At 44.3% G+C, this 17,627-nt stretch overlaps 1 long non-coding RNA gene across 1 annotated transcript; it reads left to right on the top strand.

Annotated features, from left to right (window-relative positions):
- The first annotated feature begins 12,230 nt into the window (after positions 1–12,230).
- On the top strand, positions 12,231–13,838 carry LOC127602335 (uncharacterized). The gene is made up of 3 exons (XR_007962757.1): positions 12,231–12,445; positions 12,609–12,729; positions 12,834–13,838. It is a non-coding gene; the product is annotated as an uncharacterized LOC127602335 (long non-coding RNA).
- Positions 13,839–17,627: the final 3,789 nt, after the last annotated feature.

Consider the following 17,627-nt stretch of genomic DNA (forward strand, 5'->3'; position numbering starts at 1 on the left):
ATTCAGTTGGCTTTGAAATAAATTTTTGTCAATCTATGTCAACATTTCCTCTCACATTTTGACATTTGACACCAGCTGTCATCCATGGGTGGCGAAATCAACAGCAACTGGAACAAAGGAAATGACTGCGAAACGGGGAAACAAAAGGCTTGTGTTCTTGACAAGGATTCTCGAGGAACATTGAACATCGCCGCAGGAGATGCTGTTATTGTATTACAACAACCACATGACTGTTGGCCATGTGGAACAAATGTCAATGAGCATGCAGAGCCCACCACTGCTTTTTGATGATTCAATAGAAATGGAGGGAATGTGTGTTCAAGCCAGCTGCGATATTAATCTCTCTGTTCACTTTGTGGGTCCAGTCCAGTGTCTTTTGTCGCATAGAGTAGTTGTGTGCACAAGTGGAACTATAGATAACAGCAGACAATTGCATGGAATTAAATCAATACCAAAATGATGCTTTCTGTCCCGAACTTTTTGTTTCTGAGTTCTTCACATTTCATCAGTGATTATGTTGCAGGAAATATCACACCGTTGTCTATTACTGTTTTGCTTGATTGCAATGCAGATTAAAAACAAAAACAAAACGATGACTGAGGATTAGTATTGACATTACAGCCACCGGAGTCAATTTGTTTATTTCATTCAACATCATCAACAATGGATGTGTGGAATGTGGCCCATTTGTGCTCTATGTGCCTCTCCTACCTAGAGCAGGCATGCAAGAGAAGCTTGGAAGTGTACGGGTGGGAGACTGGTACACATTCATGATGTAGCCCCCTCTTTATTTAACCTGGTTAAACAAACAACCCATTGGGATTTAAAAACTGTTGCAAGAGTGACCTTTTTGGGTCCACCATATCTGTCAAGCATCTTCCTTCACCGTAAGATCCAATTCACCGCCCACGAGTAATCAATGAACAGCTCACCAAATTAAAGATCCTGACTCAGATTGCCCTTAATTTTACTTGTTTTCAATGCAAAAATGTTGCTGCTGTTATGTAATTTATCTGATTGTGTTTAATTTGTTAGCAGTGTCTTTCCAAGACTGAAAACAAAATCAGGGGCAGAAAGTCCATCTATCTATCCATTTTCTTATCCGCCAATGCTCACAAGGGTCGCGGCCGTGATGCAGCCTACAGGCTAGGCAGGGGACACCCCGAACCTCACATAGATGAACAACCATCCGTGCTCCCACTCACACCTGGGGACAATTTAGAATGGAGAGTGGACTCTTGAATCAAGCTTCCTCTAACCAACCTCTGGTACTCATCTGCAATTACACTGTGAACATTGCTTGATATTACTTTTTTTTTTATACCAGAGATGTGTGCACGTTTGCTCATCTTTAGTTCGTTGGTCAGATTCTGATGGCCGTCCGTTGCAGACATGAGTGAGGATAGTATGCTTCAGAACTAAAAAACAGACATACAAAACACATTTAGGGATTTCCTATTTGTATTCAACTTTAATATTTGGAGTACAAGAACTTTCAATCTATCTAGGCCTATGGTTCTTAACCTGGGTTTCAAGGGTTCGACAGAGGCTCTGCCTTGGAGGGTAAGACACACCCGACTCAACGTGTCAATTACTTCATTTTGTGTACAATTAAAACACTTTATACTTATACTAATTGTGTTGACTTTTTTTTTTAACAGTTTTTAATAAATGCGTTTTTTATGTCTTGAATTTGTAAAAAATCTTATTTTTCTTTTTCAGTAATGAAGGGTCCAGTGAATGTGCACATCAAATGGTTGGGTTCGGTTCTTCTAACCACTGATCTAGACAGCATAAAATGCTTGCCACACTTGGAGAAGAGTGTCTTCCCGTTAAATCGCAGATCAATAACGTGCTACATCACAATTGGAAAAAAAAATTTTTGGCTGGAACATAGCTACCTACTTGTATGTCGCGAAAATATCCAATATATCTTGTAAATATGTGTTTTATAGCGACATTTTTTCAATGTTTATTTATAGTGTCCAGCAAACCCTGATTTATTGCAGGGGATATGTTCCAGTCAAAAGTATTTCTATATCAAGCATGCTTATGCTGTTACTCATCCTTCAACTGAAAAAAGAGAGCCTCTGAATAAAGAAGGTGAAGTGATGAAAGTCGATTATCTTCTCAGCCTACCCTTCCCCCCCACTCACATATCGGTCAAGCCCCTCTAATCCCCAAGAGAGAAAAAAAATCCTGGCTCCCAGCCTGGTCATTGATGATGATGAGAGACCATTTGAAAAACAGCCATCCATCCATTTTCTGAGCCGGTTTATCCTCACGAGGGCTGCGGGCGTGCCGTCGCCTATCCCAGCTGTATTCGGGCAGGAAGCAGTGTACCCCCTGAACTGGTTGCCAGCCAATTGCAGGACATAAAATAACCAGCATAAAATGTTCACAAAATACTCAATATATAGCAATGTCTGACAAAATAAGAGAGAAGAGTAGCAAAGAATGCTGTTTGAAGGTCACTTTCAAACTGACACATAAAAAAAAGACAATTTAACTTTGTATATTTGTATATTTAAAGAACAGAATGCCCAATTAAATTATAGAATCAAAGCTAATACCCAGGGCACTGTTTTGGTGCTGAGCACAACACAAAGTCAAACTGTGCATGGGTAGAGTTTCCTCTTTTGATTTTGATTATTTTGGTTGTTGTTGTTGTTTTTTTGAAGAGAGCATTGTGGGATGCATCGCAGCCAACTCCAGGCTTCCCTCACTCCCTTTAAAATGAGGTAGGTCATGGCACACACAGTCCTTTACATTACGGAAGCAGAAACTGGCTTGTTGGGGGTTGACCATAAGTTTGACGCAAGCAGTGTGCTGATACAATTAAACGGCAACATCTTCCCCTGGGGCTGATATAGTCGGCCACGCATGTGACATGGGGAAGTGGAGACCACCTTGCCACCTTGGGCCCTCCGAGATTCCTATTCTTTGCCCGTGCCCTCGGTGAATTATACATGAAGCAAACTCTGAATGAGAATAATGACGATAAAAGATGCGCAACAGCTCTGATTACAAGCTGCAATTGCAGACTGCTGAGTGCAAACAACTTCCGGTGACGTACTCACGCGCCACCGTAAATTCAAGATTTACCTGCTTTCTTTTATTTTATATTTTTATTTTTTTGTGTGAAAATGAGACTGAGGATGATTAGGGTGCAGCGTACATTAACACAAAAATATTACTAACATGTACAAAAACACACAAATGGTTGTTTTTTTTTTCTCCTCGACACTCCTCGGATCTACTTGGGACCTGTCTTAGATCTACCGGTAGATCAGGATCTACCTAATGGGCACCCCTGGTCTAAAACCTAGTCTACAAATTGCCAGATGCTCTGGGGGTGTGCAATCAAATATGCCAGAACACCTATTGAGGAATTGCGCTGTCTATAAAATTCACAAACACTCAAAATCAGACTTTTTTAATGGTCTCTCTATATCAGGGGTTGATCGAAATAAATGGATCTAGGTTTCCCTTGCCCGGATGCGGGTCACCGGGGCCCCCCTCTGGAGCCAGGCCTGGAGGTGGGGCTCGCTGGCAGGCGCCTGGTGGCCGGGCTTACACCCATGGGGCCCGGCCGGGCACAGCCCGAAGAGGCAACGTGGGTCCCCCTTCCCATGGGCTCACCACCCATGAGAGGGGCCAAAGGGGTCGGGTGTAATGTGAGCTGGGCGGCAGCCAAAGGCGGGGACCCTGGCGGTCCGATCCTCGGCTACATAAGCTAGCTCTTGGGACATGGAATGTCACCTCTCTGGCAGGGAAGGAGCCCGAGCTGGTGTGTGAGGCAGAGAATTTCCGACTGGATATAGTCGGACTTGCCTCCACACACAGCCTGGGTTCTGGTACCAGTTCTCTCGAGAGGGGTTGGACTCGTTTCCACTCTGGAGTTGCTCACGGTGAGAGGCGCAGAGCAGGTGTGGGCATACTCATTGCCCCCCGGCTCAGTGCCTGTACATTGGGGTTCACACCGGTAGACGAGAGGGTTGCCTCCCTCCGCCTTCGGGTGGGTGGACGGGTCCTGACTGTTGTTTGTGCATATGCACCAAACAGCAGCTCAGCATACCCACCCTTTTTGGAGTCCTTGGAGGGTGTGCTGGAGAGTACTCCTGCTGGGGACTCCCTTGTTCTGCTAGGGGGACTTCAATGCTCACGTGGGCAATGACAGTGATACCTGGAGGGGCGTGATTGGGAGGAACGGCCCCCCCGATCAGAACCCGAGTGGTGTTTTGTTATTGGACTTCTGTGCTAGTCACGGATTGTCCATAACGAACACCTTGTTCAAACATAAGGGTGTCCATATGTGCACTTGGCACCAGGACACCCTAGGCCGCAGTTCGATGATCGACTTTGTAGTTGTATCATCAGATTTGCGGCCGCATGTTCTGGACACTCGGGTGAAGAGAGGGGCAGAGCTGTCAACTGATCACCACCTGGTGGTGAGTAGGCTCCGATGGTGGGGGAAGATGCCGGTCCGTCCTGGCAGACCCAAACATATAGTGAGGGTTTGTTGGGAGCGTCTGGCGGAATCCCCTGTCAGAAGGAGTTTCAACTACCACCTCCGACAGAGCTTTTCCCATGTTCCGGGGGAGGCGGGGGACATTGAGCCCGAGTGGACCATGTTCCGTACCTCTATTGTTGAGGCGGCCAATCTGAGTTGTGGCCGTAAGGTGGTTGGTGCCTGTCGTGGCGGCAATCCCCGTACTCGCTGGTGGACACCAGCAGTAAGGGATGCCGTCAAGCTGAAGAAGGAGTCCTATCGAGCCTTTATGGCCTGTGGGACCCCAGAGGCAGCTGACGGGTATCGACTGGCCAAGCGGACCGCGGCTTCGGTGGTCGGCGAGGCAAAAACCCGAGCGTGGGAAGAGTTCGGTGAGGCCATGGAAGTCGACTTCCGGACGGCTTCAAGGAAATTCTGGTCCACCATCCGACGTCTCAGGAGGGGGAAGCAGTGCACCACTAACACTGTGTACAGTGGGGATGGGTCGCTGCTGACTTCGACTCGGGACGTTGTGAACCGGTGGGCAGAGTACTTCGAAGACCTCCTGAACTCCACCAACACACCTTCCTTGGAGGAAGCAGAGCCTTGGGACTCTGAGGTGGGCTCTCCTATCTCTGTGGTTGAAGTCACAGATGTGGTTAAAAAGCTCCTCGGTGGCAAGGCTCCAGGAGTGGATGAGATCCGCCCGGAGTTCCTCAAGGCTCTGGATGTTGTGGGGCTGTCCTGGTTGACATGCCTTTGCAACATCGCGTGGTCAACAGGGAGAGTGCCTCTGGATTGGCAGACCAGGGTGGTAGTCACTCTTTTTAAAAAGGGGGACCGGAGGGTGTGTTCCAACTACAGAGGGATCACACTCCTCAGCCTCCCTGGTAAGGTCTATTCAGGGGTGCTGGAGAGGAGGGTCCGTCAGGAAGTCAAGCCTCAGATTGAGGAGGAGCAGTGTGGTTTTCGTCCCGGCCGTGGAACAGTGGACCAGCTCTACACCCTTAGCAGGGTCCTTGAGGGTATGTGGGAATTCGCCCAACCAGTCTACATGTGTTTTGTGGACTTGGAGAAGGCGTTTGACCGTGTCCCTCGGGGAGTTCTGTCGGGGGTGCTTCGTGGGTATAGGCTACCGAACCCCCTGATACGGGCTGTTCGGTCACTATACCAACGATGTCAGAGTTTGGTTCGCATTGCCAGCAGTAAGTCGGAATCGTTTCCAGTGGGGGTAGGACTCCGCCAAGGCTGCCCTTTGTCGCCGATTCTGTTCATAACCTTTATGGACAAAATTTTTAGGCGCAGCCGAAGCGTTTAGGGGGTCCGTTTTGGGGGCCTCAGTATTACATCCCTGCTTTTTGCAGATGATGTGGTGCTGTTGGCTCCTTCAAACGGGGCTCTCCAACTCTCACTGGAGCGTTTCGCAGCCGAGTGTGAAGCGGTTGGGATGAAAATCAGCACCTCCAAATCTGAAACCATGGTCCTCAGTCGGAAAAGGGTTGAGTGCCCCCTCTGGGTCGGGGGGGGGGGGGAGATCTTGCCCCAAGTGGAGGAGTTTAAGTATCTTGGGGTCTTGTTCACGAGTGAGGGCAGGAGGGAGCGAGAGATCGACAGGCGGATTGGTGCAGCGTCTGCTGTGATGCGGACATTGTATCGGTCTGTCGTGGTGAAGAAGGAGCTGAGCCAAAGGGCGAAGCTCTCAATTTACCGGTCGATCTACGTCCCAACCCTCACCTATGGTCACGAGCTATGGGTCGTGACCGAAAGAACGAGATCCCGGATACAAGCGGCTGAAGTTTTCTCCGCAGGGTGTCCGGGCTCTCCCTTAGAGATAAGGTGAGAAGCTCAGTCATCCGGGAGGGGCTCAGAGTCGAGCCGCTTCTCCTCCACATCGAGAGGAGCCAGATGAGGTGGCTTGGGCATCTGATTCGGATGCCTCCTGAGCGCCTCCCCGGTGAGGTGTTCCGGTCATGTCCCACCGGGAAGAGACCCCGAGGAAGACCCAGGACACGCTGGAGAGACTATGTCACCCAGCTTGCCTGGGAACGACTCGGGATCCCCCGGGGAGAGCTGGAAGAAGTAGCTAGGGAGAGGGAAGTCTGGGCTTCCCTGCTAAAGCTGTTGCCCCCGCGACCCGGCCCCGGATAAGCGGTAGATAATGGATGGATGGATGGATGGATGGATATATCAGGGGTGTCAAACTCATTTCACATTGTGGGCCACATACGGCCTTTGTAGATGTCAAGTGGGCCAGACCATTAAAATTATACCATACTCTGCTATAAATAACCAAAATATCATGTCTTTCCTTTCTTTTGGTGTTTAGTGAAGCACAAGAAAATTTGGAAAATGTTGACATTTAATGAACATATCTTTTACAAAACATTTCATGAAACACCTTAGATTTCCTTAGACAAATGTGCAATTTACTTTTATCATTCTCATATATGCATTGCAACCGATCCTACTGATTGTACAAAGGCACAAAAATTTAATTAATTGGTGTTGAAAAATTAAGTATTGCACTTTAAGATTAAGATAGATTTGTTTAAAAAAAATGAATTTTTAAACCATTTACACATCTATATATATATATTGCGCATCGTCCCGCACGCGGTCTGTCCTTCCGTCTGTCCCTTTTCAAAACGAACCTACTTCACCGCGCCGCTGCGCGCCGCCACTGTGCCGCTCAGGCAGTGGCTCACTACGATCGCGCGGGCATCTTAGCGAAAAAATGTTGTCTACCCACAAGCATTGCAATGAAATTGTTAGTTATTTAGTAGAGCTAAACATCTCTTTATTTTCGCGATAAGCAATGAAGATGAACAAAAAGTTGAACCAAGCAACAACACTTTTGTGGGCCGAAGGCCCACCGTACCAGCCTTCCGCAGGAACTAGCTGATGAGCCGTCCGGAGGGCGGCGAACCACCACCTTACCAGCCTTCCGCAGGAACTAGCTGATGAGCCGCCCGGAGGAGAGTGCTAATTAATGTGTAAAGAATAAAGTATTCACATGTCCTTGATACTGTCTACTGTGTTGATACAGTCTGTTTACCAGTGACAGACTGAGACAGCTGTTGTCTTCTTCTCTCATCAAAACAATGTTGTCTTTTACTCTGATCAAAACAGTGAGCCCCCCGGCGGATACTGCATGAATTGCACCTCATTAAAATAATAATAATAATACATTTTATTTATAAGATGATTCATTCCGTGTCTTTTATGAATGTTTTCACTTTTAAATCACCCCGCGGCCCTGACCGAAACTCATTGGGGGCCGTATGTTTGACACCACTGCTCTATATCATCACGTTTTAATCAATAGTAATAATAATAGTGTGTAAGTCTGGTATGTATCGCCTGCGATGAACCCCTGATGGCTGTGCTGATCATGAAATGAAGTGAGCAAAAACATTTCTGATCCATTCCTATCATGATAGTACATTTGTTCCAAAAGGCCCAAATTTCTCCAGTGTGTGACTAATTTGTCATGCTTGCCAAAGTCACTGTAATGTGTTCAAAGCAGAGAAGGCAGTAAAAAGCCCAAAACATGAAATACACTAAAATAGTAAATAAATACATAAATAAATAAATACATAAATAAATAAAAAGCAAAAAAAAAAAACAACCAAACTGTCACGTTCTGCCCGAGGCGATGAATAGATCGCCTCGTACAGAACAAACTAAAGGGGTGGATTCCCAGTTAAGCAGACACGGAAAGATCTTGTCAGAGAAAACAAAGAGTCTTTAATGACTTAACAGAAAGAGGCCGACAGGGAAAACGGTAACAAAAAGCGCTGGTCAAATAAGGACCAGGAAATAAGGAAAACAACCGAAAACGCTCGCTAAAAAACAAAGTGCGAGGAAGTACTGAATAGGTAATCTAGAGATATACAATTTAGAGGCAACGCGAATAACAAGAGTGATGGCCGCAAGGCAAAAAGGCAACGAGTAGTTATCAATCGAGGAAATAGCGCGAGAGAACAATGGCACGGCATGGAATTCTCCGGCAGTGAGAGGACTGCCGGAGCCTCTTAATAAAGGAGGATAATCAGCCCGAAATTACGGACAGGTGTGCAGTTGGCGGAGGCAAAAACCCGCCACCTGCTGGCCGGCACGTGACGTGACACAAACAGACAAGAAAACATGATTAACGGGCTTCTACATTCAAGGCACTTGCACATACTCATGAAGGAAGCAAAGTAAGTTCAAATACTGATGACACAGCATCAAAAGTAAATGGCGGTTGACTATCTTGCTAAAGGATGCTCTGACAAGAATGAGCGGTCACAAAGAGAAATCTTCCATTATATCACCTGAGCCATTTGGTTCCAATCATTGAATTTACTTGGTCTGCATATATTAATTAGTCTCTATGGTGATTGGATGCCTTTTCATCCGATGCAATGCGGTTGTGGTTGGGCTCATTGAATTCCAATCATCCAATTAAAGCATCTCTTTTCATTCCCTTTAAATGCGGTGCACGATTACTAGACATAGGGAAAAACGAGCAAGTATTCCAATAGTCAGCTGTTGTCTCAGAGTCACTCATAGATAGTGCTGTATCTTTGCAATAACGCGATAATGAAAAAACATTCTCAGGTTCTTAATATGTAGGTGAAGGGAGAGATTCAAATATGACTTCTAGATTTTTTGCTGAGTCAGTTTGGTAAAGGTAATTTCATCAAAAGTCAGAGCAGTGTTTTTAAACAGGCGCATCGAGCTCCAGTCCAGTCACCAGTCTTAGGCCTTGCACATACATAAAGACAAACAGGCTGATGATTCCCCTCACATTAATAAGAACAGTAAACACGTGACAAGCTTATGTTCAAAACATTTTCCTGTTGTATTTCTATTTCCTTTTTTTTCTTCTTTTTTTTTGCGGCACAGATATGCCACTCTTCTCCCTGGGTGTGTGTACCCACTAATCAATACCACAGCATGCTCTCCTTTACTGGTATGCTACTACAAATTTAGTACGTCCACTGACTGAATCATGATTTTTCTGAGGTTTGGATAATGCTATAAAAAAGTATTACATACTATGGAAAACAAACAGACTTTGAGCATGCACTAAAATAAAAGAATACAACGTCTCATTCATTTGATGTTTTATTTTTTTAAATATAGCTTCAAAATATTCATTTGCTCCTTTCAAGTGCACTCTCTAATTTATATTTTTGGTTGAAATGCTTCTTTTTTTGTGTTTACTTTGATGTAATGCAAAGCACCAAATGTAATCGTTTCATTTGGATCAAAGAATTCTTTTAGATTGAGTGGGATTTTGCACTTGCGTAGCATTTAAAACTTCGGGCCAAAATTCCCTCATCCGGCCGTCCACCGCCATTACAGATTTGGACTTGAGCAGCAATGGACGTCGATAATATTAATCAGAAAAATGAATAGACTGTGCCATGATAACGTAAAGGTTGGTTACGACATTTTTGTTTTTAACTCTGAAACTGCCCTCGACTTGTTTTCAGCCCTTAACGCTTGTGCTGCAGTCGATGTAAGAGAGGGGTTGGACTCTCTTCCACTCCGGGGTTGCCCATGATGAGAGGCGTCAAGTAGGTGTGGGTATACATTTTGTCCACTGGATCGCTGCCTGTTCATTGTCATTCACTCCGGTGGATGAGAGGGTAACCTCTCATCTGACTTTTGGGTGGGTGGATGGGTCATTCCCCAGGTGAACACTGACGTCCCTCATCAGACCAATGGAGTCCCCAGCAGGAGTGCTCTCCACGACTCCCTCAAGGACTCCAAGTAGGGGAGGTGGTGCATCGGACAGGTCACGAGTTGAGACAGAGAATGGAATGGCAGACAAACAGGCCAATCTGTGGTGAAGAAAGAGCTGAACTGAAAGCCGTAACCGACTTTTCTTTTTTCTGACCCTCACCTATTGGGCTGTAGATCGTGACAGAAAGAGCAAGGGTGCAAGGGATGCAAGTGAATGGATGGATAGATAGGTCGAGTAGATAGATTTTCACAACACAGTGCAAAGCGAATATGCCAAATTACTACGATTTAAAACTATTAACACATTAAAAAAACTAAACATTGAATCAAATATCTTCATGAAATATATTAAACATGAATACAAGCTCCTGTTTTCCCTATTTTTTCCTTTTTTCCCAAATACAGAACAAAAAATATAATGAAAACTTATTGATAGGACAAGAACTTGTGAACCACCAATCCTGTGAAGAGCATGTCTTTGGATAGTGATACGTGACACACAAGATGGCTTTTTAAGACACTGTTATGAAGAACATCTACAGTATCTATCCATCGATACATTTTCGGAACCGCTTTATTCTCACAAGGGTCGCGGGGCATGCTGGAGCCTATCCCAGCTGTGTTGGGGCACTAGGCGGGGGACAGCATGAACCGAATGCCAGCCAATCACAGGGCACACATGGACGAACAAACATCCACACTCACAATCACACCTAGGGACAATTTAAAGTGCTCAATCAGCCTTCCATGCATGAACCCAGGACCTTTGCACTCTAAGGTCGATGCGCTAACCATTTGAGCACCGGGCTGCTGCAGAACATCTAATACCTAGAAATAAAGCCCATGTTTACTCCCTACCTCATTATACCCCAATGACACACACACACACACACACACACACACACACACACACACACACACACACAGAAAATTAAAGAGACACCTGAATGGGCTGAACATTGGCCCTTATGACGGGTTTGGAAAATGATATCAGCATTAGAATTAAAACATCTGTATTTGTTTTTTTTCCCCCTTTCTTTTTGTGATTACTTTGACCACAAATTGCAACACCTCTTTGTTGGGGGGTTTAGAGGGGGGTGTATGCTGCTATTTTTCATCTCTGCCTATCCATGTCATAGAGGGAAGGAGACAAGCATTGTGATTCCTCTATTGCTTCCTGGCTTGGTTTGTCACGTTCCATTGTCACCCCGTGCCTGAATTGCTGACCAGTTGCCACCAATTCATATGCATATTCCTACTCTTGGCTACGTCTGAGACTTTATGATATGAATTATGAGCTCCTATTGTCACGTTGTGCACGAAGCGATAGGATAATTGCTTCGTGCACAACAAAAATAAGGAAGTGGATCCCCGAAATGCAGACACCAAACAAGGTCTCCGAAGCAAAAGCGTTTAATATACAAAAATTCGCACCGACAAAGTAGTAACATAAAGTGCTGGTCAAAACAAGGACCAGAGGGCACAAAAAACAAATAACAAAAAGCGCTTGCACAAAAGGCAAGGGGGAAAATAAGAATCGCAAAGGCAAACAAAAAACAATGTAACCACTACACGCAAGCGAGAGCCAAATCACAAACTAAGAACCATACTTACAAAATACTGAGCACCGAGAGTTCAAAAAGTGAAACACGACAAGGTCTGTAGTAGTGATGGGTCCAGCAACACCGATGCATTGACACATGCGCCGGGCTCACAGGGCAAACCACGTGTCGATGCATGTGCTGGCTCATTACGTCACGTGATTGACACGTGAACTGCGTTGACACAGTCCAGGCTTCTAATTGACACACCGGCTGCGTTGACACAGTCCAGGCTGCTAATTGACACATCGACTGTGTTGACACAGTCCAGGCTGCTAATTGACACATCGGCTGCGTTGACACAGTCCAGGCTGCTAATTGACACGTGAACTGCACCGGTGCAGTTTAGACTGCATCGGCTGCTTGGCACAGTACAGGCTGCGCCACTTAGTCCAGGGGCGTCGACTCAGTGCAGAGGGCGTTGACGCAGCAAAAGCCCGCCACACAGTGTTTATAAGGAACACCTGCCGAAACAAGCCAGACCTCACTCACGCTCGCTTGTCGAAGCTCGTGTCAGTGCAGACTTCGTGTTCGTGCCTTGCCTTCCTTGCCGATTATGGAGCAGAGACGCAAATCATCCGCCGTGTGGGACCATTTTGATGTCCCGGAGAATAAGGTATTATTTATTTATTTATTCAAATCGCCTTCTGTCGCCGAGAGCCTCTCGGCGAGAGGCACTCGCCAAGTGCCTCTCAGATTATTGACATGTGTTGTACCATTCTAATCCGAATACATTTCAAGGTAACTCTTAGTTACTTCTTATTCACATTTCCTTACAGGTGAAATGTCGAATTTGCCGGGTCGAATTGTCATACACCAACAGAAGCACCTCCACCATGCTGAGGCATTATCGGGCCAAGCATGAGAATGAAGTTCGCGATACACCCGGTATTACGCCAGGTATACAAACGTTCACTCATCTTTTCACGGTTGCTATGTTGATGTTTAATTGACAATCAGTAATTATTATTGGTTGACTCTCCACTCCATGTTTGACAATCAAGGTTCCAGGAAGCAGCTGTACTGGAAGGACCAACACACTTCTTTCCCAAACCTCTCCCACCTCGCAAAGGAGTTCCTTTGTACGCCAGCCACATCCGTCCCTTGTGAGCGTGTGTTCTCCACAGCAGGAGAAATCGCTTGTAAAAGACGCAACAGGCTGAAGTTTAAAACATTGGAGCATCTTATTTTTCTCAATAAAAATGTGAAATCAAAGCCCACAAGCATCCTCATTCAAATGATCTTCACATTATTTGAACACATTGAATGTTGCAAAATGAATGCATGGATGTGAATGATATTGTATACACTTCATCAAATCGATGAATGACCTTATGAAAATGTCTTGGAACAGTTGTAGATGCAAAACCGTGCTGGCAGCTACATAATAAAGAAAAATATCCCAAACCATAGGGATCCTCCCAAAACTAAGGATGTGCTGAATAAGAAATCCTTGTACACACTTTTATTACTTCCATATTTGACCTATTGTGTGGAAATATGGGGAAATGCCAGTAAAACACTGTTTTAAAACTACAATACAAAGCAATCAGAGCAATCACTGGCTCCAAATAGACGGAACCCACAAATCCACTGTTTATCAAATTAATGAAATCTCATGACCTGGTTGACTTCAAAATCGCCCAATTAATGTACAAAGCACACAATAACCTCCTTTGCCAAAACATCCAGAAGCTTTTTAAAATTCGAGAAAGTTGTCATAATTTAAGGGGTACTAACCTATACAGAAAAATCCAAAACACGAACAAACATCACGCAAAGGAGTGTATCTGTAATAGGTGTAAATCTGTGGAATGATTCTGAAACGGACCAGTAAAATGAGTAACTCTCTTGCTGAGATTAAAAATGAATTTGAGAGTAGTACAAGACAACTACACAAATCAGAATTAAGCTAATAAATTCGATACACCCATGAAATATAGCAATACATCAGGAATACATTGATGAGATTATTTAATATATTAATGAAATGTAGCATCCATTATGAATATGAGAAAATCGACATATACTTGTGCTCCAATGAGTATGTACTGTATATACAAACCTAAAGTTGTAAAAATGTATAAGTACAGCATACATAAGGGTAAAAGCATTTGTTGATATGTAGACTTTCTTTTCTATTTTGAAAAATGATCAATTCATATATAAGAAGGGGTAGGAGTCTAGGGTTTTTTAACTTCTTTCTACTCCTTTGAACACATATTTGTGATGATGACTATTTTCTTTTCCTTTTTTTATATCTTACCTTCACTTTTTGCCAATTTATTACCGATTTGTATATTTTATATGTTCAATATACAAAAAAAACATCAGTCAGTAAAGTCTGTTGAGTGGGTTGGATGCAGGGATCTTGAAGGTCCAGCAGGTGGCAGTGGTCAGTGACACAGTATCAGCACAGTATCAACACAGTGTGTCAGTGTGTCGACACGCCTCATGAGACCTCATGGACCCATCACTAGTCTGTAGCAATAGCAGTCAATGAGCAAGGAAGTAGCAAAGCGAAATTCAATACTCCAGCGAAATGTGCATATCAGAGGGCTCCTTAAAAACAGAGTGAGACTAATCATAGATTAGCAGCAGGGGTGCCCAGAAGTCCACTAATGCCACCTGCTGGCCAGACTGAAACATAACCGTGACATCTATGAGGATAAACAAACATCCCCCGAACCTCCAATGTAAAAATATTATGCTGATGATGGTTTTATTTTTACAGGCTGAAGTGGACAAGAGTACGAGTGTGCATATGTATTTTGGTGGCAATCGGTTGCAGTTTACCAATTTAGAAAGGTTTTGTTAGACACAATTGGCAGGCAGCCAGCCATGGACTCCAGCTTCCGTGACTCACACCACTGCAGATGTCGAGGCAGCATTTAGTGTCCGCTCGCTAAATGGACAAAGTTATCAGAACAAAATCTGCTTGTTAGCATCCAGACATAGGGCTCTGTGTCATGGATGCCCTCCGCCGCTCATGCAGTCAAGTTGCTCTGCGGCCGCCGTTTCTCAGGGGGCCACAGCAGGGTGAACACTAATTCTATTCGGGATAGGCCAGGACAGGCTCCAGCACCACTGCAATCGTTGTGAGGATAAAGCGGATTGGAAAATGGATGGATGATTTCTCCAACACAAATTGAAAATGCAAGCTAATGTTATTTTTGTGACAAAACAAACCACAAAAAAACATACATAAATTGTGCTTGTTTGTGAAGAATGGACCACACCATCCAGCCAATCAGCAGATGACTGCTCGTAACCAAATACTGTGCAACAACCAGCCAAGCCAGTTAATAATGAAACAATGGAAAACGTTTATTCATCCAAATATCTTGGCTCTGTAATTGACCATAAACTCAAATGTCAACCGAACACTGAATACATATTCTCAAAATGCGAACAGTGTCTCTTCTTCCTCTGTAAGCTCTGCAAACTTGAGGTTCGCCAATCCATCCTCAGTCCCTTCCAATAAATGTTTAGTTGAATGTGTTCTCACATTTAATATCATCACATGTAAGTGATCCAAAACTCACTCTAGGCGATCAAAAACATGCTCAATAAAATCATTTAAATCTGCAGTAAAATTACACGTCAAGAGCAGCAGTTACTTAAAATTATTTACAATAAGAGTCACAAAAAAGGCACCTGGGTATACGCATCCTGCATTCTCACTAGGTCAGGGCGTAGGCGTAGCTCTCTCCCTCTGAGAACTATTAACGCCATCTCTGCCTTTCTCCCCACCTTAATAACCCTCCAAAATGGCTGATGGCTGCTACTGATTCTGATCATAAATGCGTTGTTGCCCAATTGTTTAAGCTGTCCTTTCTTTTAGTTGCATTGATATATATATATATTTTTTGTTTGTTTTTATCTGTTATAATGAATTACTGTATGTGTGATTGGTCATGTCTTGTGTTGCTGGGCCTTTCTGTCTGCAAATGAAGTTCCTAATGAATGAATAAAGTGATTTGGATTGGATTTGATGTCATTGTCTCTGTGTGTAAAAACCTTTCTCTCAAAAAAAAAACGTCATAAGGGAGTGGTTCATTAAATGAAATGCACAGAGAAAATACAATAGTTATTTGAGCTAAGGATTGCGAAAGATTTTAATTAATTACATAGTTTTATGAGTATGAATATGCTGTATGTTATGTTACTTGTTAAACTTTACAATGAAGGAAATATTGTATGCTGTGGTCAAAGGTCGTTTGTATCAATATTCAAAATAAGATATAGCACAAGAGGTGATAAACAAATAACTTGGAAACACAGTGGTCATTGATTGCTTTCATGATAATTTACTGTAATTTGCAAGGGAGGTACGAGTAAACTGAAAACAGTTTATTTTGGCCAAGCTTTATGTTGGATGTTTTCACTATTTGTGGTCTCACCATATTAATAACAGATTCTGCAGTGCCCCTGAGTGAGTGGCAGTTTGTCTCGCTGACATTTAGCTTTGTCCTCTATTTATTAGCCCCTCCATTTCTCCAGGGAATTCACTCACTTCATAGTCACGACCAGGCTCGCTGCACAAATCAACGTCCAAAGTTTTCAGACTAAAATAAGTCGTTTCTTAGTCCATAAAAGAACTAGGCGAAAGGAGGCAGAGGAGCTGGGAAAATATGGACATGGAGACTTCTTTTTAGGATGTGACCATTATTTTGGGCGTACTGCAGGGAAAGACCTGCCACTAACTGTTACAAAGCAGATGGTGGCAATGCTTAATGATGCAAAGCAGCCTATATTGATATTCGGCATACTTACTATGGCTGTTATTCCAACAGCTCCCACATGTCCAAAGCAGCCAGTAAATAGATACTATTGGATTTTACACTCATTATTGTCTTGGCAGTGTTCATTCCTAAGTCTACTCGCTACTGTGGGTGAACGAAGCCACACCACCGTGTCTACGTTTCAAACATGTCACTCCCAGGCCCTCATCCTGATATCGGGGAACTTCAATCATGCCTGTCTCTGCCACTCTCCCAATTTCACACAATGTGTGAACCGTTTCACAAGAGACAATAGCATACTGGACCGAGTGTATGCTAATGCATGCACACTCTGGGTATTTTGATCACAACCTTGTCGGTTTGCAAGCAATATCCAGTGCATATGAAAAGGCTGCTGGGTTTTTGTGACATAAAAAAATAATGTGATAAAAATCTATCCATCCATCTAGGATCTGAACTGCTTCATCCTCCCACAAGACGCGGCCGTGCTGGATCCTATCCCAGCTGATAGGTGGGGGAGAACCTGAACTGGTTGCAAGACAATCGCAGGGCACACCCAGACAAACAATCACACTCACAAATCACGCCAACGGACAATTTTGAGTGATCAACTTACCTACTATGCATGTTTTTCGAATATGAGAAGAAACCAGAGTACCTGGAGAATACCCATGCAGGCACAGGGAGAATACACAAACTCTATATAGGAAGGCCGGAGCCGGGATCGAACCCACGACCTCTGCACTGAGAGGTCAACGCGCTAACCACTGGTCCACCTGTAATTAAAATTTATAATTTTGCCCTGCGATTGGCTGGCAACCGATTCAGGGTGTCCCCCGCCTACTGCCCGGAGACAACTGGGATAGGCTCCAGCACCCCCCGTGACCCTAGTGAGGATCAAGCGGTTAGGAAGATCAATGAATGAATGAATTTCAAAAATGTTTCCAGCAATAATGTGAACCACAGTATGAGCTGAAAAATTCATCCACCCATCCATCCGCTTCTGATCCGCTTATCCTCACAAGAGTTGTGGCGCATGCTGCAGCCTACACC

Source organism: Hippocampus zosterae, chromosome 6 (genome assembly GCF_025434085.1).
Source record: "Hippocampus zosterae strain Florida chromosome 6, ASM2543408v3, whole genome shotgun sequence".
NCBI classification, from domain to species: domain Eukaryota; kingdom Metazoa; phylum Chordata; class Actinopteri; order Syngnathiformes; family Syngnathidae; genus Hippocampus; species Hippocampus zosterae.